The sequence below is a fragment of the Chiloscyllium plagiosum genome, unplaced genomic scaffold (genome assembly GCF_037043375.1).
Source record: "Chiloscyllium plagiosum isolate Xiang-an unplaced genomic scaffold, Cpla_swu_hap1 HiC_scaffold_1, whole genome shotgun sequence".
In the NCBI taxonomy this organism is placed as follows: domain Eukaryota; kingdom Metazoa; phylum Chordata; class Chondrichthyes; order Orectolobiformes; family Hemiscylliidae; genus Chiloscyllium; species Chiloscyllium plagiosum.
In genome coordinates, this window is record NW_028270139.1 from 182,093,125 (window position 1) to 182,119,680 (window position 26,556).

Consider the following 26,556-nt stretch of genomic DNA (forward strand, 5'->3'; position numbering starts at 1 on the left):
TTCACCTTAAATTTATGTCCCCTTGTAAAACTCTGTTGTACCCGGGGAAAAAGTTTCTGACTGTCTACTCTATCTATTCCTCTGATCATCTTATAAACCTCTATCAAGTCACCCCTCATCCTTCGCCGTTCCAATGAGAAAAGGCCTAGCACTCTCAACCTATCCTCGTACAACCTATTCTCCATTCCAGGCAATGTTCACTGTCATATCCTTTTACAGCCTTGCTCCAACATCTCTCAAAAGAAGTCCTCAAAACATGTATACTGCACTTTCTACGATTTTATTTCGAGCTCTTTATTCCCCAAACTCTACCAGTATCTTCTAGCAGGGAGGAGAAAGTGAGGACTGCAGATGCTGGAGACCAGAGTTGAAAAATGTGGTGCTGGAAAAACACAGCAGGCCAGGCAGCATCCGAGGAGCAGGAGAATCGACATTTCGGGCATAAGCCCTTCTTCAGGAATCTAAACTCATTCCTGAAGAAGGGCTTATGCCCGAAATGTCGATTCTCCTGCTCCTCGGATGCTGCCTGGCCTGCTGTGTTTTTCCAGCACCACATTTTTCAACAGTATCTTCTAGCAGCCAAGAACTGAATCCCAACCCCCCCAACTTTTAGCTGTGTTCCTTCGACTTTAGTTTTCTTTTATTTTTCTCCCTCTTCCTTATAAAGGTTCATTAGCAATGGATTCTGAACATGGGCAGCCTCATATAAGTGTGAGTTAAAGAGATTACACAACACAAGTCATTCAGCAATGCCAAATGACAATTCTGAGCCAGTATCAGGCTATAGCAGACTTTGGCCGAATCATGTGACAATGTCTGGACAGAATAAGTTCATTTCGCTAGAAGGTAAAAACAAGGGCTGCAGATGCTGGAAACCAGAGTCTAGATTAGGGTGGTGCTGGAAAAGCACAGCAGGTCAGGCAGCATCCGAGGAACAGGAAAATCGACAATAGACAATAGATGCAGGAGTAGGCCATTCTGCCCTTCGAGCCTGCACCACCATTCATTATGATCATGGCTGATCATCCTCAATCAGTATCCTGCTCCTGCCTTATCCCCATAACTCTTGATTCCACTATCCTTAAGAGCTCTATCCAACTCTTTCTTGAAAGTATCCAGAGACTTGGCCTCTACAGCCTTCTGGGGCAGAACATTCCACACACCCACCACTCTCTGGGTGAAGACGTTTCTCCTCATTTCTGTTCTAAATGGCTTATCCCTTATTTTTAAACCGTGTCCTCTGGTTCGGGACTCACCCATCAGCGGAAACATGCTTCCTGCCTTCAGAGTGTCCAATCCTTTAATAATCTTATACGTCTCAATCTTCTAAACTCAAGGGTATACAAGCCCAGTCGCTCCAATCTTTCAACGTAAGATAGTCCCGTAATTCCAGGAATTTACCTCGTGAACCTACGCTGCACTCCCTCAATAGCCAGAATGTCTTTCCTCAAATTTGGAGACCAAAACTGTGCACAATATTCCAGGTGCGGTCTCACCACGACCCTGTACACCTGCAGAAGAAACTCTTTGCTTCTATACTCAATTCCTCTTGTCATGAAGGCCAGCATGCTATTAGCTTTCTTCACTGCCTGCTGTACCTGCATGCTTGCTTTCATTGACTGATGTACAAGAACACCCAGATCTCTCTGTACTGCCCTGTTACCTAACTTGACTCCATTTAGGTAGTAATCTGCCTTCTTGTTCTTGCCACCAAAGTGGATAACCACACATTTATCCACATTAAACTGCATCTGCCATGCATCTGTCCACTCAGCTAGCCTGTCCAGGTCACCCTGTAATCTCGTAACATCCTCCTCACATTTCACCCTGCCACCCAGCTTTGTATCATCAGCAAATTTGCTAATATTACTTTTAATACCATCATCTATCTCATTAATGTAGATTGTAAAAAGCACTGATCCCTGCGGTACCCCACTGGTCACTGCCTGCCATTCCAAAAGGGAGCCGTTTATCACTACTCTATGTTTCCTGTCAACCAACAATTTTCAATCCAAGTCAGTATTTTGCCCCCAATATCATGCACCCTAATTTTGCTGAAAGAAGGAGGGCAAGTGAGGACTGCAGATGCTGGAGATCAGAGCTGAAAATGTGTTGCTGGAAAAGCGCAGCAGGTCAGGCAGCATCCAAAGAACAGGAGAATCGACGTTTCAGGCATAAGCCTTTCTTCAGGAATGAGGAAAGTGTGTCCAACAGGCTAAGATAAAAGGTAGGGAGGAGGGACATGGGGAGGGCCGTTGGAGATGCGATAGATGGAAGGAGGTCAAGGTGAGGGTGATAGGTAAAACTGGGGTGGGGGCGGAGAGGTCAGGAAGAAGATTGCAGGTTAGGAAGGTGGTGCTGAGTTCGAGGGATTTTACTGAGACAAGGTGGGAGGAGGGGAATGAGGAAACTGGAGAAATCTGAGTTCGTCCCTTGTGGTTGGAGGGTTCCTAGGCGGAAGATGAGGCCTTGTGGTTGGAGGGTTCCACCTCCAAACGGACCCCACCACCAGGGATATATTTCCCTCCCCTCCCCTATCAGCGTTCCGAAAAGACCACTCCCTCCGTGACTCCCTTGTCAGGTCCACACCCCCCACCAACCCAACCTCCACTCCCGGCACCTTCCCCTGCAACCGCAAGAAATGCAAAACTTGCGCCCACACCTCCCCCCTTACTTCCCTCCAAGACCCCAAGGGATACTTCCATATCCACCACAAATTAGCCTGCACCTCCACACACATCATTTTTTGCATCCGCTGCACCCGATGTGGCCTCCTCTATATTAGGGAGACAGGCCGCCTACTTGCGGAACGTTTCAGAGAACACCTCTGGGACACCTGGACCAACCAATCCAACCACCCCGTGACTCAACACTTCAATTCCCCCTCCCACTCCACCAAGGACATGCAGGTCCTTGGACTCCTCCATTGCCAGACCATAGCAACACGACGATTGGAGGAAGAGCGCCTCATCTTCCGCCTAGGAACCCTCCAACCACAAGGGATGAACTCAGATTTCTCCAGTTTCCTCATTTCCCCTCCCCCCACCTTGTCTCAGTCAAATCCCTCGAACTCAGCACCACCTTCCTAACCTGCAATCTTCTTCCTGACCTCTCCGCCCCCACCCCAGTTTGACCTATCACCCTCACCTTGACCTCCTTCCACCTATCGCTCCTCCAACGGCCCTCCCCCATGTCCCTCCTCCCTACCTTTTATCTTAGCCTGCTGGACACACTTTCCTCATTCCTGAAGAAGGGCTTATGCCTGAAACGTCGATTCTCCTGTTCTTTGGATGCTGCCTGACCTGCTGCGCTTTTCCAGCAACACATTTTCAACCAAACTTTTGCTCACTAACCTATGTGGGACTTTATCAAAGGCTTTCTGAAAGTCCAGGTACACTACATCCACTGGATCTCCCTTGTCCATCTTCAGAGTTACATCCTCAAAAAATTCCAGAAGATTAGTCAAGCATGATTTCCCTTCATAAATCCATGCTGACTCTGACCTAACCTGTTACTGCTATCCAGATGTGTCGTAATTTCATCCTTTATAATTGACTCCAGCATCTTTCCCGCCACTGAGGTCAGACTAACTGGTCTATAATTCCCTGCTTTCTCTCTCCCTCCTTTCTTAAAAAGTGGGACAACATTAGCCACCCTCCAACCCACAGGAACTGATCCTGAATCTATAGAACATTGGAAAATGATCACCAATGCATCCACGATTTCTAGAGCCACCTCCTTCAGTACCCTGGGATGCAGGCCATCAGGCCCCGGAGACTTATCAACCTTCAGACCTAACAGTCTCTACAACACCAATTCCTGGCAAATATAAATTCCTTTCAGTTCAGGTCTTTCAGCCACTATTACCTCTGGGAAATTGCTTGTGTCTTCCCCAGTGAACACAGATCTGAAGTACCAATTCAAGGCATATGGCGTACTGGCTTTTATTGGTAGAGGAATTGAGTTCCGGAGTACTGAGGTCATGTTGCAGTTGTATAAGACTCTGGTGCGGCCACATCTGGAGTATTGTGTGCAGTTTTGGTCGCCATACTAGAGGAAAGATGTGGAGGCACTGGAACGGGTGCAGAGGAGGTTTACCAGGATGTTGCCTGGTATGGTAGGAAGATCGTATGAGGAAAGGCTGAGGCACTTGGAGTTGTTTTCATTGGAGAAAAGAAGGTTTAGGGGTGACTTGATTGAGGTGTACAAGATGATTAGGGGTTTAGATAGGGTCGACAGTGAGAATCTTTTTCCACGTATGGAGTCAGCTATTACAAGGGGGCATAGCTTTAAATTAAGGGGGGGTAGGTATAGGACAGATGTTAGGGGTAGGTTCTTTACTCAGTGAGTCGTGAGTTCATGGAATGCCCTGCCAGTAGCAGTGGCGGACTCTCCCTCATTATGGGCATTTAAGCGGGCATTGGATAGGCATATGGAGGATAGTGGGCTAGTGTAGGTTAGGTGGGCTTGGATCAGCGCAACATCGAGGGCCGAAGGGCCTGTACTGCGCTGTATCCTTCTATGTTCTGTGTTCTATGTTCAACTCTTCTGCCACTTCTTTGTTCCCCGTAATATATTTACCTGTTTGTCTTCAAGGGCCTAATTTTAGTCTTCACCCATTTTCTTTCCTTTCACATACCTAAAAAAACTTTTACTAACCTCCTTTATATTTTTGGCCAGTTTTCCTTCATACCTCATTTTTTCTTTGCGTATTTCCTTCTTAGTAATCCTCTGTTGTTCTTTAAAAGCTTCCCAGTCCTCCGTTTTCCCACTCATCTTTGCTATGTTATACTTTTTCTCTTTTGACTTTATATTTTAACTTCACTCGTCAGGCACAGCCACCTCTGCCTCCTCTTAGGATCTTTCTTCCTTTTGCACCATTGAACTTTGGCCAGATCCTCCCTCATAGCTCCATAGTTCCCTTTATTCACTGAAGTATTGTCACTTCCGATTGTACCCTCTCCCTTTCAAATTGCAGATTAAAGCTTATTGTATTGTGGTCACTACCTCCTAATGGCTCCTTCACTTCGAGGTCCCTGATCAAATCCAGTTCATTGCACAACACCAGATCCAGGTTTGCCTTCTCCCTGATCGGCTCCAGCACAAGCTGTTCTAAGAATCCATCTCAGAGGCACTCCACAAACTCCCTTTCTTGGGGTCCAGTACCATCCTGATTCTCCCAGTCTACCTGCATGTTGAAATCCCTCATAACAACTGTAGTAATATCTTTGCGACAGGCCAATTTCAGCTCCTTATTCAACTTACACCCTATATCCAGACTACTGTTTGGGGACCTATAGATAACTGCCATTAGGGTCTTTCTACCCTTAGATTTTCTCAGCTCTACCCATACTGACTCTACATCCCCTGATTTTAGGTCCTCCCGCACAAGGGACTGAATATCATTCCTTACCAACAGGGCCATCCCACCCCCTCTGCCCGTCAGTCTGTCCTTACGATAGCACGTATAGCCTTGAATATTCATTTCCCAGGTCCTGTCCACTTGAAGCCACGTCTCCGTTATCCCCACAACATCGTAACTGCCAATTTCCAAATGAGCCTCAAGCTCATCCATCTTATTTCTAACGCTTCGTGCATTCATATATAGTATTTTTAATTTGTTACTGCCCTCAACCTTCCTATCAATCCCTATTTCACTCAACCTTATGGCATGATCCCTTTTTGAGATTTCTGCTCCATTGATACCGTTGTCTTTCTTGACTTCTCTTGTTCTAACTTTCCCTGCAATTTCCTTCTTAAACTTCCAGTTTGTCCCCTCCCCGCCGTTATTTAGTTTAAGCGCAGCTGTGTTGCAGTGGCAAACCTGCCTGCCAGAATGGTGGTCCCCCATCTATTAAGGTGCTCTATAGAATAGAGCTCTATTCCTGATGAAGAGCTTTTGCCCGAAACGTCGATTTTCCTGCTTCTCGCATGCCTGAATTGCTGTGCTTTTCCAGCACCACTCTAATCTAAACTCTCATTTCGCCATAACCTCAGTGACATAGTCAGAGAACAATGAAGGAGGCTTCATATCCATCAACCTTGCCTAGGGCCGATCAGTGCAACTTTATGAGTACTACAGTAGGGGGGAATATACGAAGGAGAAAATGTTATGGAGGAAATAAAATACAATGGGATTTGGAGAGGGTGACACAAAGCTTTAAGGGAATGGCTCCCAGAATGATGGACTTCTGTTACATGGATAGACAGATGTTGGGATGGCTAAGAGGAGATTCCATTTGAGCTGAAAAATGTGTTGCTAGAAAAGCTCAGCAGGTCAGACAGCATCCAAGGAGCAGAAGAATCGACATTTCGGGCATGAGCCCTTCTTCAGGAATGAGGAAGGTGTGCCAAGCAGGCTAAGATAAAAGGTAGGGAGGAGGGACTTGGGGGAGGGACGTTGGGAATGCAATAGGTGGAAGGAGGTTAAGGTGAGGGTGATAGGCCAGAGAGGGGATGGGGGCGGAGAGGTCAGGAAGAAGATTGCAGGTCAAGAAGGCGGTGCTGAGTCCGAGGGTTGGGACTGAGATAAGGTGGGGGGAGGGGAAATGAGGAAGCTGGAGAAATCTGCATTCATACCTTGTAGTTGGAGGGTTCCTAGGCGGAAGATGAGGCACTCTTCTTCCAAGCGTCGTGTTGCCATGGTCTGGCGATGGAGGAGGCCAAGGACCTTCGCCTTGGTGGGGGGAGGGGGAGGGGGAGTTAAAGTGTTCAGCCATGGGGCGGTTGGGTTGGTTGGTGCTGGTATCCCAGAGGTGTTCTCTGAAATGTTCCGCAAGTAGGCAGCCTGTCTCCCCAATGTAGAGGAGGCCACATCGGGTGCAGCGGATGCAGTAAATGATGTGTGTGGAGGTGCAGGTGAATTTGTGATGGATATGGAAGGATCCCTTGGGGCCTTGGATGGAGGTGAGGAGGGCGGTGTGGGTGCAAGTTTTGCATTTCTTGCGGTTGCAGGGGAAGGTGCCGGGAGTGGAGGTTGGGTTGGTGGGGGTGTGGACCTGACGAGGGAGTTGCGGAGGGAGTGGTAGGGGAGGGGAGGGAAATATATCCTTGGTGGTGGGGTCTGTTTGGAGGTGGCAGAAATGACGAAGGGTGATACGATGCATCTGGAGGTTGGTGGGGTAGTTGGTGAGGACCAGTGGGGTTCTGTCCTGGTGGCGATTGGAGGGGCGGGGTTCAAGGGCGGAGGAGCGGGAAGTGGAGGAGATGCAGTGGAGTTGTTGGTCTGAACGTAGTCTGGAGTCCATGCGGGGTCAGTCGATCCTGTAGACAGGTGCTGAGGAAGGAGATGTGGCTGTGGTAGCGAGTCTGTTTGAGGACGTGGTTGAAGAGCTTCAGGGCAGAGGAGATGTCTGGGGGGTACAGTGAGGAGGGACTCACTGAAATCCTTGTAGAGGGAGGAAGAAAACTTCTTCAAGAAAGGCATCCTTGCAAGACGATTCACAGTAGGTTAAAATCAACTAGGAGAAAGTGAGGACTGCAGATGCTGGAGATCAGAGCTGAAAAATGTGTTGCTGGAAAAGTGCAGCAGGTCAGGCAGCATCCAAGGAGCAGGAGAATCGACGTTTCGGGCATAAGCCCTTCTTCAGGAATGAGGAAGGTATGCCAGGAGAAAGTGAGGTCTGCAGATGCTGGAGATCAAAGTTGAAACTTTATTGCTGGAACAGCACAGCAGGTCAGGCAGCATCCAGGGAACAGGAGATTCGACGTTTCGGGCACAGGCCCTTCTTCAGGAATGAGCAGAGAGTGTTCAGCAGGAGAAGATAAAAGGTAGGGAGGAGGGACTTGGAGGAGGGGTGTTGGAAATGTGATAGGTGGAAAGAGGTCAAGGTGAGGGTGATAGGTCGGAGTAGGATGGAGGCGGAGAGGTCAAGAAGAAGACTGCAGGTCAGGAAGGCGGTGCCGGGCTGGAGGGATTCGGCTGAGACAAGGTGGGGGGAGGGGGGATGAAGAAACTGGTGAAGTCCAAGTTCATCCCCTGTGGTTGGAGGGTTCCCAGTCGGAAGATAAGACGCTCCTCCTCCGACCGTCGCGTTGTTGTGGTTTGGCGGTGGATGAGTCCAATGACCTGCATATCCTCGGTGGAGTGGGAGGGGGAGTTGAAATGCTGTGCTACAGGGTGGTTGGGTTGGTTCGTCCGGGTGGCCCAGAGGTGCTCTCTGAATCGCTCCGCAAGTAGGCGGCCTGTCTCCCCAATATAGAGGAGGCCACACCGGCTGCAGCGGATGCAGTAGATGATGTGGGTGGAGGTGCAGGTGAATCTGTGGCGGATATGGAAGTTTCCTTTGGGGCCTTGGAGAGAAGTGAGGGGGGAGGTGTGGGCGCAAGTGTTGCACCTCCTGCGGTTGCAAGGGAAGGTGCTGGGAGTGGAGGTTGGGTCGGTGGGGGGTGTGGATCTGACAAGGGAGTCGCGGAGGGAGTGGTCTCTACGGAAAGCTGATAGGGGAGGGGAGGGAAATATATCCTTGGTGGTGGGGTCTGTTTGGAGGTGGCGGAAGTGACGGCGGATGATGCGCTGTACATGGAGATTGGTGGGGTGGTAGGTGAGGACCAGTGGGGTTCTGTCCTGGTGGCGGTTGGAGGGGCGGGGCTCAAGGGCGGAGGAGCGGGAAGTGGAGGAGATACGGTGGAGGGCACCGTCGACTACGTCGGGGGGGAAATTGCGGTCCTTGAAGAAGGAGGCCACCTGTGTTGTACGTATTTTGAACTGGTCCTCCTGGGAGGTATGCCAAGCAGGCTAAGATAAAAAGTTAGGGAGGAGGGACTTGAGGTCAGCTCCTCTGCCCTGAAGCTCTTCAGCCACGTCCTCAAACAGACTCGATACCACAGCCACATCTCCTTCCTCAGCACTTGTCTACGGAACCGACTGACCCCGCATGGACTCCGGACTACGTTCAGACCAACAAGCACCAACCAACCCAACCGCCCCGTGGCTGAACACTTTAACTCCCCCTCCCACTCCACCAAGGACAAGCAGGTCCTTGGCCTCCTCCATCGCCAGACCATGGCAACACGACGCCTGGAGGAAGAGCGCCTCATCTTCCGCCTAGGAACCCTCCAACTACAAGGGATGAATGCAGATTTCTCCAGCTTCCTCATTTCCCCCCCCACACCTTATCTCAGTCCCAACCCTCGGACTCAGCACCGCCTTCTTAACCTGCAATCTTCTTCGGACCCCACCCCCTCTCCGGCCTATCACCCTCACCGGCCTATCACCCTCACATTAACCTCCTCCCACCTATCGCATTCCCAATGCCCCTCCCCCAAGTCCCTCCTCCCTACCTTTTTATCTTAGCCTGTTTGGCATACCTTCCTCATTCCTGAAGAGGGGATTATGCCCGAAACGTTGATTCTCCTGTTCCTTGGATGCTGCCTGACCTGCTGCACTTTTCCAGCAACACATTTTTCAGCTCTGATCTCCAGCATCTGCAGTCCTCACTTTCTCCTAGGAGATTCTATTTGACAGGGATATTTAAAACCATGGAATCTTGACCTCGAAAGCGAGAGGTGAACTGTTCCGATTAATGCAAACATCGAGAACCAGGACAACAATTTCAGGTGACTATCAAAAGAATCAACAGTAACACAAGAGGGAGTTGATGACCTGGTGGTTTATCCTTCTTTTAGCAGTGTGACTTGAACTGTGCACAAAACTTCAAAAGTGACCACACCAATGTCCTCTACAACCTCAACATGACGTCCCAACTCCTGATAAAAAAAGGAAAAAACTGTGGACGCTGGAAGTCAGAAACAAGAATTCTGGGTGGCACGGTGGCACAGTGGTTAGCACTGCTGTCTCACAGCACCAGAGACCCAGGTTCAATTCCCGTCTCAAGCAACTGCCTGTGTGGAGTTTGCACATTCTCCCCGTGTCTGCGTGGGTTTTCTCTGGGTGGAGGTTGAAACTTTATTGCTGGAACAGCACAGCAGGTCAGGCAGCATCCAGGGAACAGGAGATTCGACGTTTCGGGCACAGGCCCTTCTTCAGGAATGAGCAGAGAGTGTTCAGCAGGAGAAGATAAAAGGTAGGGAGGAGGGACTTGGAGGAGAGAGGGACTCACTGAGATCTTTGTAGAGAGAGGCAGAGAGCTTCTTCAAGGAAGGCATCCTTGTAAGAGGATTCGCAGTAGGTTGAAATCTTCGAGGAGAAAGTGAGGTCTGCAGATGCTGGAGATCAAAGTTGAAACTTTATTGCTGGAACAGCACAGCAGGTCAGGCAGCATCCAGGGAACAGGAGATTCGACGTTTCGGGCACAGGCCCTTCTTCAGGAATGAGCAGAGAGTGTTCAGCAGGAGAAGATAAAAGGTAGGGAGGAGGGACTTGGAGGAGAGAGGGACTCACTGAGATCTTTGTAGAGAGAGGCAGAGAGCTTCTTCAAGGAAGGCATCCTTGTAAGAGGATTCGCAGTAGGTTGAAATCTTCGAGGAGAAAGTGAGGTCTGCAGATGCTGGAGATCAAAGTTGAAACTTTATTGCTGGAACAGCACAGCAGGTCAGGCAGCATCCAGGGAACAGGAGATTCGACGTTTCGGGCACAGGCCCTTCTTCAGGAATGAGCAGAGAGTGTTCAGCAGGAGAAGATAAAAGGTAGGGAGGAGGGACTTGGAGGAGAGAGGGACTCACTGAGATCTTTGTAGAGAGAGGCAGAGAGCTTCTTCAAGGAAGGCATCCTTGTAAGAGGATTCGCAGTAGGTTGAAATCTTCGAGGAGAAAGTGAGGTCTGCAGATGCTGGAGATCAAAGTTGAAACTTTATTGCTGGAACAGCACAGCAGGTCAGGCAGCATCCAGGGAACAGGAGATTCGACGTTTCGGGCACAGGCCCTTCTTCAGGAATGAGCAGAGAGTGTTCAGCAGGAGAAGATAAAAGGTAGGGAGGAGGGACTTGGAGGAGAGAGGGACTCACTGAGATCTTTGTAGAGAGAGGCAGAGAGCTTCTTCAAGGAAGGCATCCTTGTAAGAGGATTCGCAGTAGGTTGAAATCTTCGAGGAGAAAGTGAGGTCTGCAGATGCTGGAGATCAAAGTTGAAACTTTATTGCTGGAACAGCACAGCAGGTCAGGCAGCATCCAGGGAACAGGAGATTCGACGTTTCGGGCACAGGCCCTTCTTCAGGAATGAGCAGAGAGTGTTCAGCAGGAGAAGATAAAAGGTAGGGAGGAGGGACTTGGAGGAGAGAGGGACTCACTGAGATCTTTGTAGAGAGAGGCAGAGAGCTTCTTCAAGGAAGGCATCCTTGTAAGAGGATTCGCAGTAGGTTGAAATCTTCGAGGAGAAAGTGAGGTCTGCAGTTTTCTCTGGGTGCTCTGGTTTCCTCCCACAGTCCAAAAATGTGCAGGTTAGGTGAATTGGCCAGGCTAAATTGCCCGTAGTGTTAGGTAGGGGAATGGGTCTGGGTGGGTTGCGCTTCGGCGGGTCGGTGTGGGCTTGTTGGGCCGAAGGGCCTGTTTCCACACTGTAAATAATCTAATCTAATCTAAAACAGAATTTGCTGGAAAATCTGGGCAAGTCTGGAGCACGTGTGGAGAGAAATCAAAGTTAACATATCGGGTCCTTCTTCAGAACTGATGGGTAGGTAAAAATTGTTTTTTGTGCAGAAGTTATGATGGGGGAGTTGGTAAGGAGTAAATAATAGGTGGAGATAGAGGTCAAAGAGAGATAAGATCAGTTGGACAGACAAAGGAAGGAAAAACAGTCAGCCTAGGAGAGTGAATAGCTGCTAATGGGGACAATCAATGACTGACAATGGGATGGGTGTAATAGCAGTGCATGTGATAAGAATGCTGGGCTAAGGACATGGGAAAAGGTGCCTCAGGATCCAAAGTTGTTGAACCGCAATATTGAGTCCAGAAGGTTGTAGAGTTAACAGGTAGATAATGAGGTGCTGTTCTTCCTGCTTCTGCTGCTTCTGCAGCAAACCCGAGACAGAGAAGTTGGCCAGGGAACAAGGTGGTGTCAGGAGTGAAGGACGAGTGGACCAAGGTGAGCCAGAGGGAACAGACCATGCAGAAAGCTAACAAGATTTTCATTTGATTTGATTATTTTTGTCACATGTACCTAAGTACAGTGAAAGGATTTGTTTTTCAAGCAGCACAGACAGGTCATAACATACAAGGACATACAGATCATAGGGTTATTAGACAGTGAGGCATACAAGGTTACAGCTGCACAGGAGGTGCACAAAAGCAAGATCAATATTTGGTTTTTTGTACCTCCACACTACCACCTAACAGCAGTAGTGCTTATATTTTCCCCAGTACCCATGATGTGTGTGTGCAGTGAAAGACAACAGGTGTATAAATCTTTATTCACTTCCCACCACCAGGAAGAAAGAAAAAACCCACATGGCCAGTGACAAGCAGTGCCCTTCACATCAAACAAGTGAAGGCGAAGGCAGGGATTAAATCAAAATAGAGTTGGAGGGGGAAATAAAACACCACTCCCTGCGGTGCCCACCGCTCTCTGAACAGCTTAAGGGTATCGGTAGACACCACGTGCTCCTTCTGCAGAGACACCCGGGTTCGATGATCAATATTTGGTTTGGAATTAGAGTGAGGTCCATTCAGCAATCTAATAACAGCAGGGAAGAAGCTGTTCTTCAACTTGTTGGTACAAGTGCTTAAGAGAGTGTTACCGGGGTGGGAGGGGTCTCTGATGGTGTAGGAAGAGAGTGTTACCGGGGTGGGAGGGGTCTCTGATGATGATGAAGAGTGTTGCTGGGTGGAAGGGGTCTCTGAAGGTGTTGGAAGAGATTGTTACCGGGGAGTGATGGGTCGACGATGATGATGAAGAGAGTGTTACCTTGGTGGGAGGGGTCTCAGATGATGATGAAGAGAGTGTTACTGGGGTGGGAGGGGTCTCTGATGATGTTGGAAGAGATTGTTACTGGGGAGTGATTGGTCTACGATGATGATGAAGAGAGTGTTACCTTGGTGGGAGGGGTCTCAGATGATGATGATGATGCGAGTGTTACCGGGATGGGAGGGGTCTCTGATGATGATGAAGAGAGTGTTACCGGGGTGTGAGGGGTCTCTGATGATGATGAAGAGAGTGTTACCGGGGTGAGAGGGGTCTCTGATGGTGTTGGAAGAGAGTGTTACCGGGGTGGGAGGGGTCTCTGATGATGATGAAGAGAGTGTTACCGGGGTGTGAGGGGTCTCTGATGATGATGAAGAGAGTGTTACCGGGGTGAGAGGGGTCTCTGATGGTGTTGAAAGCGAGTGTTACCGGGGTGGGATCGGTCTCTGATAATGATGAAGAGATTGTTACCGAGGTGAGAGGGTTCTCTGATGAGGATGGAGACAGTGTTACCAGGGTAGGAGGGGTCTCTGATGATGATGAAGAGAATGTTACCAAGGTGTGAGGGGTCTCTGATGATGTCGTAAGAGATTGTTACCTGGGTGGGAGGGGTCTCTGATGTTGTTAGATGAGAGTGTTACCAGGGTAGGAGGGATCTCTGATGATGATAAAGAGATTGTTACTGGGGTGTGAGGGGTCTCTGATGGTGTTGGAAGTGATTGTTACCGGGGTGAGAGGGGTCTCTGATGATGATGAAGAGAGTGTTACCGGGGTGGGAGGGGTCTCTGATGATGTTAGATGAGAGTGTAACCGGGGTAGGAGGAGTCTCTGATGATAATGAAGAGAGTGTTACCAGTTTGGGAGGGGTCTCTGATGATGTTAGATGAGAGTGTTACCTGGGTAGGAGGAGTCTCTGATGGTGTTGGAAGAGAGTGTTACCGGGATGGGAAGGGTCTCCGATGATGTTCAATGAGAGTGTTACCTGGATAGGAGAGGCCTCTGATGGTGTTGGAAGCGAGTGTTACCGGGGCGAGAGGGGTCTCTGATGGTGTTGGAAGAGATTGTTACCGGGGTGGGAGGGGTCTCTGATTATGTTAGATGAGAGTGTTACCAGGGTGGGAAGGGTCTCTGATGATGTTCAATGAATGTGTTACCGGGGTAGCACATCTAGAGGAATTAAGGGCTACGGGGAGAACGCTGGTAAGTGGAGCTGAAATGCGCATCAGCCATGATTGAATGGCGGAGTGGACTCGATGGGCCGAATGGCCTTACTTCCACTCCTCTGTCTTATGGTCTTATAGGAGGGATCTCTCATGGTGTTGGAAGAGAGTGTTACGGGGAGGGAGGGGTCTCTAATGATGATGAAGAGAGCGTTACCGGTGTGAGAGGTGTCTCTAATGGTTTTAGATTAGATTACTTACAGTGTGGAAACAGACCCTTCGGCCCAACAAGTCCACACCGACCCGCCGAAGCGCAACCCACCCATACCCCTACATTTACCCCTTAAACCTAACACTACGGGCAATTTAGCATGGCCAATTCACCTGACCCGCACATCTTTGGACTGTGGGAGGAAACCGGAGCACCCGGAGGAAACCCACGCAGACACGGGGAGAACGTGCAAACTCCACACAGTCAGTCGCCTGAGTCGGGAATTGAACCCGGGTCTACAGGCGCTGTGAGGCAGCAGTGCTAACCACTGGGCCACCGTGCCGCCCACGAAGAGATTGTTACCAGGGTAGGAGGTGTCACCGATGATGATGAAGAGAGAGTTTCTGGGTTGGGAGCCTTGTCTGATGTTAGATGAGAGTGTTTCCGGGTTAGGAGGAGACTCTGATGGTGTTGGAAGAGATTGTTACCGGGGTGTGAGGGGTCTCTGACGATGATGAAGAGAGTGTTACCGGGGTGTGAGGGGTCTCTGACGATGATGAAGAGAGTGTTACCGGGGTGGACGGGCTCTCTGATGATGGTGAAGACAGTGTTACCGGGGTGGGAGGGATCTCTGATGATGATGAAGACAGTGTTACCGGGTGGGAGGTGTCTCTGATGATGATGTAGAGAGTGTTACCAGGGTGTGAGGGGTCTCTGAGGATGATGAAGACAGTGTTACCGGGTGGGAGGTGTCTCTGATGATGATGATGAGAGTGTTACCGGGGTAGGAGGGGTCTCTGATGATGATGAAGAGAGTGTTACCAGGGTGTGAGGGGTCTCTGATGATGATGAAGACAGTGTTACCGGGTGGGAGGTGTCTCTGATGATGATGAATGTTACCGGGGTAGGAGGGGTCTCTGATGATGATGAAGACAGTGTTACAGGGGTATGGGGGGGCCTCTGACGATGATGAAGAGAGTGTTACCAGGGTGTGAAGGTTCTCTGATGATGATGAAGACAGTGTTACAGAGGTATGGGGGGGGGGGGTCTCTGATGATGATGAAGAGAGAGTTTCTGGGTTGGGAGGCTTGTTTGATGTTAGATGAGAGTGTTTCCGGGGTAGGAGGAGACTCTGATGGTGTCGGAAGAGATTGTTTCTGGGGTGTGAGGAGTGTCTGACGATGATGAAGAGAGTATTGGCCGAGTAGGAGGGGTCTCTGATGGTGTTGCAAGAGAGTGTTACCGGGGTAGGAGGGGTCTCTGAAGATGATGAAAAGAGTGTTACCAGGGTGGGAGGGATCTCTGAAGATGATGAAGAGTGTGTTACCGGGTGGGAGGGGTCTCTGATGATGATGAAGAGAGAGTTTCTGGGTTGGGAGGTGTGTCTAATGTTAGATGAGAGTGTTTCCGGGGTAGGAGGAGACTCTGATGGTGTTGGAAGAGATTGTTTCCAGGGTGTGAGGGGTCTCTGATGATGATGAAGACAGTGTTGGCCGGGTATGAGGGGTCTCTGATGGTGTTGGAAGAGTGTTACCGGGGTGAGAGGGGTCTCTGATGATGATAATGAAGAGAGTGTTACCAGGGTGGGAGGGATCTCTGAAGATGATGAAGAGAGTGTTACCAGGTTGGGAGGGATCTCTGATGATGATGAAGAGTGTGTTACCGGTTGGGAGGGGTCTCTGATGATGATGAAGTGAGTGTTACCAGGTTGGGAGGGGTCTCTGATGATGATGAAGAGAGTGTTACCGGGGTGTGAGGGGTCTCTGATGATGATGAAGAGAGTGTTACCGGGTGGGAGGGGTCTCTGATGGTGTTGGAAGAGAGTGTTACCGGGGTGGGAGGGGTCTCTGATGATGATGAAGAGAGTGTTACCGGGGTGAGAGGGGTCTCTGATGGTGTTGAAAGCGAGTGTTACCGGGGTGGGATCGGTCTCTGATAATGATGAAGAGATTGTTACCGAGGTGAGAGGGTTCTCTGATGAGGATGGAGACAGTGTTACCAGGGTAGGAGGGGTCTCTGATGATGATGAAGAGAATGTTACCAAGGTGTGAGGGGTCTCTGATGATGTCGTAAGAGATTGTTACCTGGGTGGGAGGGGTCTCTGATGTTGTTAGATGAGAGTGTTACCAGGGTAGGAGGGATCTCTGATGATGATAAAGAGATTGTTACTGGGGTGTGAGGGGTCTCTGATGGTGTTGGAAGTGATTGTTACCGGGGTGAGAGGGGTCTCTGATGATGATGAAGAGAGTGTTACCGGGGTGGGAGGGGTCTCTGATGATGTTAGATGAGAGTGTAACCGGGGTAGGAGGAGTCTCTGATGATAATGAAGAGAGTGTTACCAGTTTGGGAGGGGTCTCTGATGATGTTAGATGAGAGTGTTACCTGGGTAGGAGGAGTCTCTGATGGTGTTGGAAGAGAGTGTTACCGGGATGGGAAGGGTCTCCGATGATGTTCAATGAGAGTGTTACCTGGATAGGAGAGGCCTCTGATGGTGTTGGAAGCGAGTGTTACCGGGGCGAGAGGGGTCTCTGATGGTGTTGGAAGAGATTGTTACCGGGGTGGGAGGGGTCTCTGATTATGTTAGATGAGAGTGTTACCAGGGTGGGAAGGGTCTCTGATGATGTTCAATGAATGTGTTACCGGGGTAGCACATCTAGAGGAATTAAGGGCTACGGGGAGAACGCTGGTAAGTGGAGCTGAAATGCGCATCAGCCATGATTGAATGGCGGAGTGGACTCGATGGGCCGAATGGCCTTACTTCCACTCCTCTGTCTTATGGTCTTATAGGAGGGATCTCTCATGGTGTTGGAAGAGAGTGTTACGGGGAGGGAGGGGTCTCTAATGATGATGAAGAGAGCGTTACCGGTGTGAGAGGTGTCTCTAATGGTGTTGGAAGAGATTGTTACCAGGGTAGGAGGTGTCACCGATGATGATGAAGAGAGAGTTTCTGGGTTGGGAGCCTTGTCTGATGTTAGATGAGAGTGTTTCCGGGTTAGGAGGAGACTCTGATGGTGTTGGAAGAGATTGTTACCGGGGTGTGAGGGGTCTCTGACGATGATGAAGAGAGTGTTACCGGGGTGTGAGGGGTCTCTGACGATGATGAAGAGAGTGTTACCGGGGTGGACGGGCTCTCTGATGATGGTGAAGACAGTGTTACCGGGGTGGGAGGGATCTCTGATGATGATGAAGACAGTGTTACCGGGTGGGAGGTGTCTCTGATGATGATGAAGAGAGTGTTACCAGGGTGTGAGGGGTCTCTGAGGATGATGAAGACAGTGTTACCGGGTGGGAGGTGTCTCTGATGATGATGATGAGAGTGTTACCGGGGTAGGAGGGGTCTCTGATGATGATGAAGAGAGTGTTACCAGGGTGTGAGGGGTCTCTGATGATGATGAAGACAGTGTTACCGGGTGGGAGGTGTCTCTGATGATGATGAGTGTTACCGGGGTAGGAGGGGTCTCTGATGATGATGAAGAGAGTGTTACCAGGGAGTGAGGGGTCTCTGATAATGATGAAGACAGTGTTACAGGGGTATGGGGGGGCCTCTGACGATGATGAAGAGAGTGTTACCAGGGTGTGAAGGTTCTCTGATGATGATGAAGACAGTGTTACAGAGGTATGGGGGGGGGGGGGGTCTCTGATGATGATGAAGAGAGAGTTTCTGGGTTGGGAGGCTTGTTTGATGTTAGATGAGAGTGTTTCCGGGGTAGGAGGAGACTCTGATGGTGTCGGAAGAGATTGTTTCTGGGGTGTGAGGAGTGTCTGACGATGATGAAGAGAGTATTGGCCGAGTAGGAGGGGTCTCTGATGGTGTTGCAAGAGAGTGTTACCGGGGTAGGAGGGGTCTCTGAAGATGATGAAAAGAGTGTTACCAGGGTGGGAGGGATCTCTGAAGATGATGAAGAGTGTGTTACCGGGTGGGAGGGGTCTCTGATGATGATGAAGAGAGAGTTTCTGGGTTGGGAGGTGTGTCTAATGTTAGATGAGAGTGTTTCCGGGGTAGGAGGAGACTCTGATGGTGTTGGAAGAGATTGTTTCCAGGGTGTGAGGGGTCTCTGATGATGATGAAGACAGTGTTGGCCGGGTATGAGGGGTCTCTGATGGTGTTGGAAGAGAGTGTTACCAGGGTAGGAGGGGTCTCTGATGGTGTTGGAAGAGAGTGTTACCGGGGTGAGAGGGGTCTCTGATGATGATAATGAAGAGAGTGTTACCAGGGTGGGAGGGATCTCTGAAGATGATGAAGAGAGTGTTACCAGGTTGGGAGGGATCTCTGATGATGATGAAGAGTGTGTTATCGGTTGGGAGGGGTCTCTGATGATGATGAAGTGAGTGTTACCAGGTTGGGAGGGGTCTCTGATGATGATGAAGAGAGTGTTACCGGGGTGAGAGGGGTCTCTGATGGTGTTGAAAGCGAGTGTTACCGGGGTGGGAGGGGTCTCTGATGATGATGAAGAGAGTGTTACCGGGGTGTGAGGGGTCTCTGATGATGATGAAGAGAGTGTTACCGGGGTGAGAGGGGTCTCTGATGGTGTTGAAAGCGAGTGTTACCGGGGTGGGATCGGTCTCTGATAATGATGAAGAGATTGTTACCGAGGTGAGAGGGTTCTCTGATGAGGATGGAGACAGTGTTACCAGGGTAGGAGGGGTCTCTGATGATGATGAAGAGAATGTTACCAAGGTGTGAGGGGTCTCTGATGATGTCGTAAGAGATTGTTACCTGGGTGGGAGGGGTCTCTGATGTTGTTAGATGAGAGTGTTACCAGGGTAGGAGGGATCTCTGATGATGATAAAGAGATTGTTACTGGGGTGTGAGGGGTCTCTGATGGTGTTGGAAGTGATTGTTACCGGGGTGAGAGGGGTCTCTGATGATGATGAAGAGAGTGTTACCGGGGTGGGAGGGGTCTCTGATGATGTTAGATGAGAGTGTAACCGGGGTAGGAGGAGTCTCTGATGATAATGAAGAGAGTGTTACCAGTTTGGGAGGGGTCTCTGATGATGTTAGATGAGAGTGTTACCTGGGTAGGAGGAGTCTCTGATGGTGTTGGAAGAGAGTGTTACCGGGATGGGAAGGGTCTCCGATGATGTTCAATGAGAGTGTTACCTGGATAGGAGAGGCCTCTGATGGTGTTGGAAGCGAGTGTTACCGGGGCGAGAGGGGTCTCTGATGGTGTTGGAAGAGATTGTTACCGGGGTGGGAGGGGTCTCTGATTATGTTAGATGAGAGTGTTACCAGGGTGGGAAGGGTCTCTGATGATGTTCAATGAATGTGTTACCGGGGTAGCACATCTAGAGGAATTAAGGGCTACGGGGAGAACGCTGGTAAGTGGAGCTGAAATGCGCATCAGCCATGATTGAATGGCGGAGTGGACTCGATGGGCCGAATGGCCTTACTTCCACTCCTCTGTCTTATGGTCTTATAGGAGGGATCTCTCATGGTGTTGGAAGAGAGTGTTACGGGGAGGGAGGGGTCTCTAATGATGATGAAGAGAGCGTTACCGGTGTGAGAGGTGTCTCTAATGGTTTTAGATTAGATTACTTACAGTGTGGAAACAGACCCTTCGGCCCAACAAGTCCACACCGACCCGCCGAAGCGCAACCCACCCATACCCCTACATTTACCCCTTAAACCTAACACTACGGGCAATTTAGCATGGCCAATTCACCTGACCCGCACATCTTTGGACTGTGGGAGGAAACCGGAGCACCCGGAGGAAACCCACGCAGACACGGGGAGAACGTGCAAACTCCACACAGTCAGTCGCCTGAGTCGGGAATTGAACCCGGGTCTACAGGCGCTGTGAGGCAGCAGTGCTAACCACTGGGCCACCGTGCCGCCCACGAAGAGATTGTTACCAGGGTAGGAGGTGTCACCGATGATGATGAAGAGAGAGTTTCTGGGTTGGGAGCCTTGTCTGATGTTAGATGAGAGTGTTTCCGGGTTAGGAGGAGACTCTGATGGTGTTGGAAGAGATTGTTACCGGGGTGTGAGGGGTCTCTGACGATGATGAAGAGAGTGTTACCGGGGTGTGAGGGGTCTCTGACGATGATGAAGAGAGTGTTACCGGGGTGGACGGGCTCTCTGATGATGGTGAAGACAGTGTTACCGGGGTGGGAGGGATCTCTGATGATGATGAAGACAGTGTTACCGGGTGGGAGGTGTCTCTGATGATGATGTAGAGAGTGTTACCAGGGTGTGAGGGGTCTCTGAGGATGATGAAGACAGTGTTACCGGGTGGGAGGTGTCTCTGATGATGATGATGAGAGTGTTACCGGGGTAGGAGGGGTCTCTGATGATGATGAAGAGAGTGTTACCAGGGTGTGAGGGGTCTCTGATGATGATGAAGACAGTGTTACCGGGTGGGAGGTGTCTCTGATGATGATGAATGTTACCGGGGTAGGAGGGGTCTCTGATGATGATGAAGACAGTGTTACAGGGGTATGGGGGGGCCTCTGACGATGATGAAGAGAGTGTTACCAGGGTGTGAAGGTTCTCTGATGATGATGAAGACAGTGTTACAGAGGTATGGGGGGGGGGGGTCTCTGATGATGATGAAGAGAGAGTTTCTGGGTTGGGAGGCTTGTTTGATGTTAGATGAGAGTGTTTCCGGGGTAGGAGGAGACTCTGATGGTGTCGGAAGAGATTGTTTCTGGGGTGTGAGGAGTGTCTGACGATGATGAAGAGAGTATTGGCCGAGTAGGAGGGGTCTCTGATGGTGTTGCAAGAGAGTGTTACCGGGGTAGGAGGGGTCTCTGAAGATGATGAAAAGAGTGTTACCAGGGTGGGAGGGATCTCTGAAGATGATGAAGAGTGTGTTACCGGGTGGGAGGGGTCTCTGATGATGATGAAGAGAGAGTTTCTGGGTTGGGAGGTGTGTCTAATGTTAGATGAGAGTGTTTCCGGGGTAGGAGGAGACTCTGATGGTGTTGGAAGAGATTGTTTCCAGGGTGTGAGGGGTCTCTGATGATGATGAAGACAGTGTTGGCCGGGTATGAGGGGTCTCTGATGGTGTTGGAAGAGTGTTACCGGGGTGAGAGGGGTCTCTGATGATGATAATGAAGAGAGTGTTACCAGGGTGGGAGGGATCTCTGAAGATGATGAAGAGAGTGTTACCAGGTTGGGAGGGATCTCTGATGATGATGAAGTGAGTGTTACCAGGTTGGGAGGGGTCTCTGATGATGATGAAGAGAGTGTTACCGGGGTGTGAGGGGTCTCTGATGATGATGAAGAGAGTGTTACCGGGTGGGAGGGGTCTCTGATGGTGTTGGAAGAGAGTGTTACCGGGGTGGGAGGGGTCTCTGATGATGATGAAGAGAGTGTTACCGGGGTGAGAGGGGTCTCTGATGGTGTTGAAAGCGAGTGTTACCGGGGTGGGATCGGTCTCTGATAATGATGAAGAGATTGTTACCGAGGTGAGAGGGTTCTCTGATGAGGATGGAGACAGTGTTACCAGGGTAGGAGGGGTCTCTGATGATGATGAAGAGAATGTTACCAAGGTGTGAGGGGTCTCTGATGATGTCGTAAGAGATTGTTACCTGGGTGGGAGGGGTCTCTGATGTTGTTAGATGAGAGTGTTACCAGGGTAGGAGGGATCTCTGATGATGATAAAGAGATTGTTACTGGGGTGTGAGGGGTCTCTGATGGTGTTGGAAGTGATTGTTACCGGGGTGAGAGGGGTCTCTGATGATGATGAAGAGAGTGTTACCGGGGTGGGAGGGGTCTCTGATGATGTTAGATGAGAGTGTAACCGGGGTAGGAGGAGTCTCTGATGATAATGAAGAGAGTGTTACCAGTTTGGGAGGGGTCTCTGATGATGTTAGATGAGAGTGTTACCTGGGTAGGAGGAGTCTCTGATGGTGTTGGAAGAGAGTGTTACCGGGATGGGAAGGGTCTCCGATGATGTTCAATGAGAGTGTTACCTGGATAGGAGAGGCCTCTGATGGTGTTGGAAGCGAGTGTTACCGGGGCGAGAGGGGTCTCTGATGGTGTTGGAAGAGATTGTTACCGGGGTGGGAGGGGTCTCTGATTATGTTAGATGAGAGTGTTACCAGGGTGGGAAGGGTCTCTGATGATGTTCAATGAATGTGTTACCGGGGTAGCACATCTAGAGGAATTAAGGGCTACGGGGAGAACGCTGGTAAGTGGAGCTGAAATGCGCATCAGCCATGATTGAATGGCGGAGTGGACTCGATGGGCCGAATGGCCTTACTTCCACTCCTCTGTCTTATGGTCTTATAGGAGGGATCTCTCATGGTGTTGGAAGAGAGTGTTACGGGGAGGGAGGGGTCTCTAATGATGATGAAGAGAGCGTTACCGGTGTGAGAGGTGTCTCTAATGGTGTTGGAAGAGATTGTTACCAGGGTAGGAGGTGTCACCGATGATGATGAAGAGAGAGTTTCTGGGTTGGGAGCCTTGTCTGATGTTAGATGAGAGTGTTTCCGGGTTAGGAGGAGACTCTGATGGTGTTGGAAGAGATTGTTACCGGGGTGTGAGGGGTCTCTGACGATGATGAAGAGAGTGTTACCGGGGTGTGAGGGGTCTCTGACGATGATGAAGAGAGTGTTACCGGGGTGGACGGGCTCTCTGATGATGGTGAAGACAGTGTTACCGGGGTGGGAGGGATCTCTGATGATGATGAAGACAGTGTTACCGGGTGGGAGGTGTCTCTGATGATGATGAAGAGAGTGTTACCAGGGTGTGAGGGGTCTCTGAGGATGATGAAGACAGTGTTACCGGGTGGGAGGTGTCTCTGATGATGATGATGAGAGTGTTACCGGGGTAGGAGGGGTCTCTGATGATGATGAAGAGAGTGTTACCAGGGTGTGAGGGGTCTCTGATGATGATGAAGACAGTGTTACCGGGTGGGAGGTGTCTCTGATGATGATGAGTGTTACCGGGGTAGGAGGGGTCTCTGATGATGATGAAGAGAGTGTTACCAGGGAGTGAGGGGTCTCTGATAATGATGAAGACAGTGTTACAGGGGTATGGGGGGGCCTCTGACGATGATGAAGAGAGTGTTACCAGGGTGTGAAGGTTCTCTGATGATGATGAAGACAGTGTTACAGAGGTATGGGGGGGGGGGGGGTCTCTGATGATGATGAAGAGAGAGTTTCTGGGTTGGGAGGCTTGTTTGATGTTAGATGAGAGTGTTTCCGGGGTAGGAGGAGACTCTGATGGTGTCGGAAGAGATTGTTTCTGGGGTGTGAGGAGTGTCTGACGATGATGAAGAGAGTATTGGCCGAGTAGGAGGGGTCTCTGATGGTGTTGCAAGAGAGTGTTACCGGGGTAGGAGGGGTCTCTGAAGATGATGAAAAGAGTGTTACCAGGGTGGGAGGGATCTCTGAAGATGATGAAGAGTGTGTTACCGGGTGGGAGGGGTCTCTGATGATGATGAAGAGAGAGTTTCTGGGTTGGGAGGTGTGTCTAATGTTAGATGAGAGTGTTTCCGGGGTAGGAGGAGACTCTGATGGTGTTGGAAGAGATTGTTTCCAGGGTGTGAGGGGTCTCTGATGATGATGAAGACAGTGTTGGCCGGGTATGAGGGGTCTCTGATGGTGTTGGAAGAGAGTGTTACCAGGGTAGGAGGGGTCTCTGATGGTGTTGGAAGAGAGTGTTACCGGGGTGAGAGGGGTCTCTGATGATGATAATGAAGAGAGTGTTACCAGGGTGGGAGGGATCTCTGAAGATGATGAAGAGAGTGTTACCAGGTTGGGAGGGATCTCTGATGATGATGAAGAGTGTGTTATCGGTTGGGAGGGGTCTCTGATGATGATGAAGTGAGTGTTACCAGGTTGGGAGGGGTCTCTGATGATGATGAAGAGAGTGTTACCGGGGTGAGAGGGGTCTCTGATGGTGTTGAAAGCGAGTGTTACCGGGGTGGGAGGGGTCTCTGATGATGATGAAGAGAGTGTTACCGGGGTGTGAGGGGTCTCTGATGATGATGAAGAGAGTGTTACCGGGGTGAGAGGGGTCTCTGATGGTGTTGAAAGCGAGTGTTACCGGGGTGGGATCGGTCTCTGATAATGATGAAGAGATTGTTACCGAGGTGAGAGGGTTCTCTGATGAGGATGGAGACAGTGTTACCAGGGTAGGAGGGGTCTCTGATGATGATGAAGAGAATGTTACCAAGGTGTGAGGGGTCTCTGATGATGTCGTAAGAGATTGTTACCTGGGTGGGAGGGGTCTCTGATGTTGTTAGATGAGAGTGTTACCAGGGTAGGAGGGATCTCTGATGATGATAAAGAGATTGTTACTGGGGTGTGAGGGGTCTCTGATGGTGTTGGAAGTGATTGTTACCGGGGTGAGAGGGGTCTCTGATGATGATGAAGAGAGTGTTACCGGGGTGGGAGGGGTCTCTGATGATGTTAGATGAGAGTGTAACCGGGGTAGGAGGAGTCTCTGATGATAATGAAGAGAGTGTTACCAGTTTGGGAGGGGTCTCTGATGATGTTAGATGAGAGTGTTACCTGGGTAGGAGGAGTCTCTGATGGTGTTGGAAGAGAGTGTTACCGGGATGGGAAGGGTCTCCGATGATGTTCAATGAGAGTGTTACCTGGATAGGAGAGGCCTCTGATGGTGTTGGAAGCGAGTGTTACCGGGGCGAGAGGGGTCTCTGATGGTGTTGGAAGAGATTGTTACCGGGGTGGGAGGGGTCTCTGATTATGTTAGATGAGAGTGTTACCAGGGTGGGAAGGGTCTCTGATGATGTTCAATGAATGTGTTACCGGGGTAGCACATCTAGAGGAATTAAGGGCTACGGGGAGAACGCTGGTAAGTGGAGCTGAAATGCGCATCAGCCATGATTGAATGGCGGAGTGGACTCGATGGGCCGAATGGCCTTACTTCCACTCCTCTGTCTTATGGTCTTATAGGAGGGATCTCTCATGGTGTTGGAAGAGAGTGTTACGGGGAGGGAGGGGTCTCTAATGATGATGAAGAGAGCGTTACCGGTGTGAGAGGTGTCTCTAATGGTGTTGGAAGAGATTGTTACCAGGGTAGGAGGTGTCACCGATGATGATGAAGAGAGAGTTTCTGGGTTGGGAGCCTTGTCTGATGTTAGATGAGAGTGTTTCCGGGTTAGGAGGAGACTCTGATGGTGTTGGAAGAGATTGTTACCGGGATGTGAGGGGTCTCTGACGATGATGAAGAGAGTGTTACCGGGGTGTGAGGGGTCTCTGACGATGATGAAGAGAGTGTTACCGGGGTGGACGGGCTCTCTGATGATGGTGAAGACAGTGTTACCGGGGTGGGAGGGATCTCTGATGATGATGAAGACAGTGTTACCGGGTGGGAGGGGTCTCTGATGATGATGAAGAGAGTGTTACCAGGGTGTGAGGGGTCTCTGAGGATGATGAAGACAGTGTTACCGGGTGGGAGGTGTCTCTGATGATGATGAGTGTTACCGGGGTAGGAGGGGTCTCTGATGATGATGAAGAGAGTGTTACCAGGGAGTGAGGGGTCTCTGATAATGATGAAGACAGTGTTACAGGGGTATGGGGGGGCCTCTGACGATGATGAAGAGAGTGTTACCAGGGTGTGAAGGTTCTCTGATGATGATGAATACAGTGTTACAGAGGTATGGGGGGGGGGGGGGTCTCTGATGATGATGAAGAGAGAGTTTCTGGGTTGGGAGGCTTGTTTGATGTTAGATGAGAGTGTTTCCGGGGTAGGAGGAGACTCTGATGGTGTCGGAAGAGATTGTTTCTGGGGTGTGAGGAGTGTCTGACGATGATGAAGAGAGTATTGGCCGAGTAGGAGGGGTCTCTGATGGTGTTGCAAGAGAGTGTTACCGGGGTAGGAGGGGTCTCTGAAGATGATGAAAAGAGTGTTACCAGGGTGGGAGGGATCTCTGAAGATGATGAAGAGTGTGTTACCGGGTGGGAGGGGTCTCTGATGATGTCGTAAGAGATTGTTACCTGGGTGGGAGGGGTCTCTGATGTTGTTAGATGAGAGTGTTACCAGGGTAGGAGGGATCTCTGATGATGATAAAGAGATTGTTACTGGGGTGTGAGGGGTCTCTGATGGTGTTGGAAGTGATTGTTACCGGGGTGAGAGGGGTCTCTGATGATGATGAAGAGAGTGTTACCAGGGTGGGAGGGGTCTCTGATGATGTTAGATGAGAGTGTAACCGGGGTAGGAGGAGTCTCTGATGATAATGAAGAGAGTGTTACCAGTTTGGGCGGGGTCTCTGATGATGTTAGATGAGAGTGTTACCTGGGTAGGAGGAGTCTCTGATGGTGTTGGAAGAGAGTGTTACCGGGATGGGAAGGGTCTCCGATGATGTTCAATGAGAGTGTTACCTGGATAGGAGAGGCCTCTGATGGTGTTGGAAGCGAGTGTTACCGGGGCGAGAGGGGTCTCTGATGGTGTTGGAAGAGATTGTTACCGGGGTG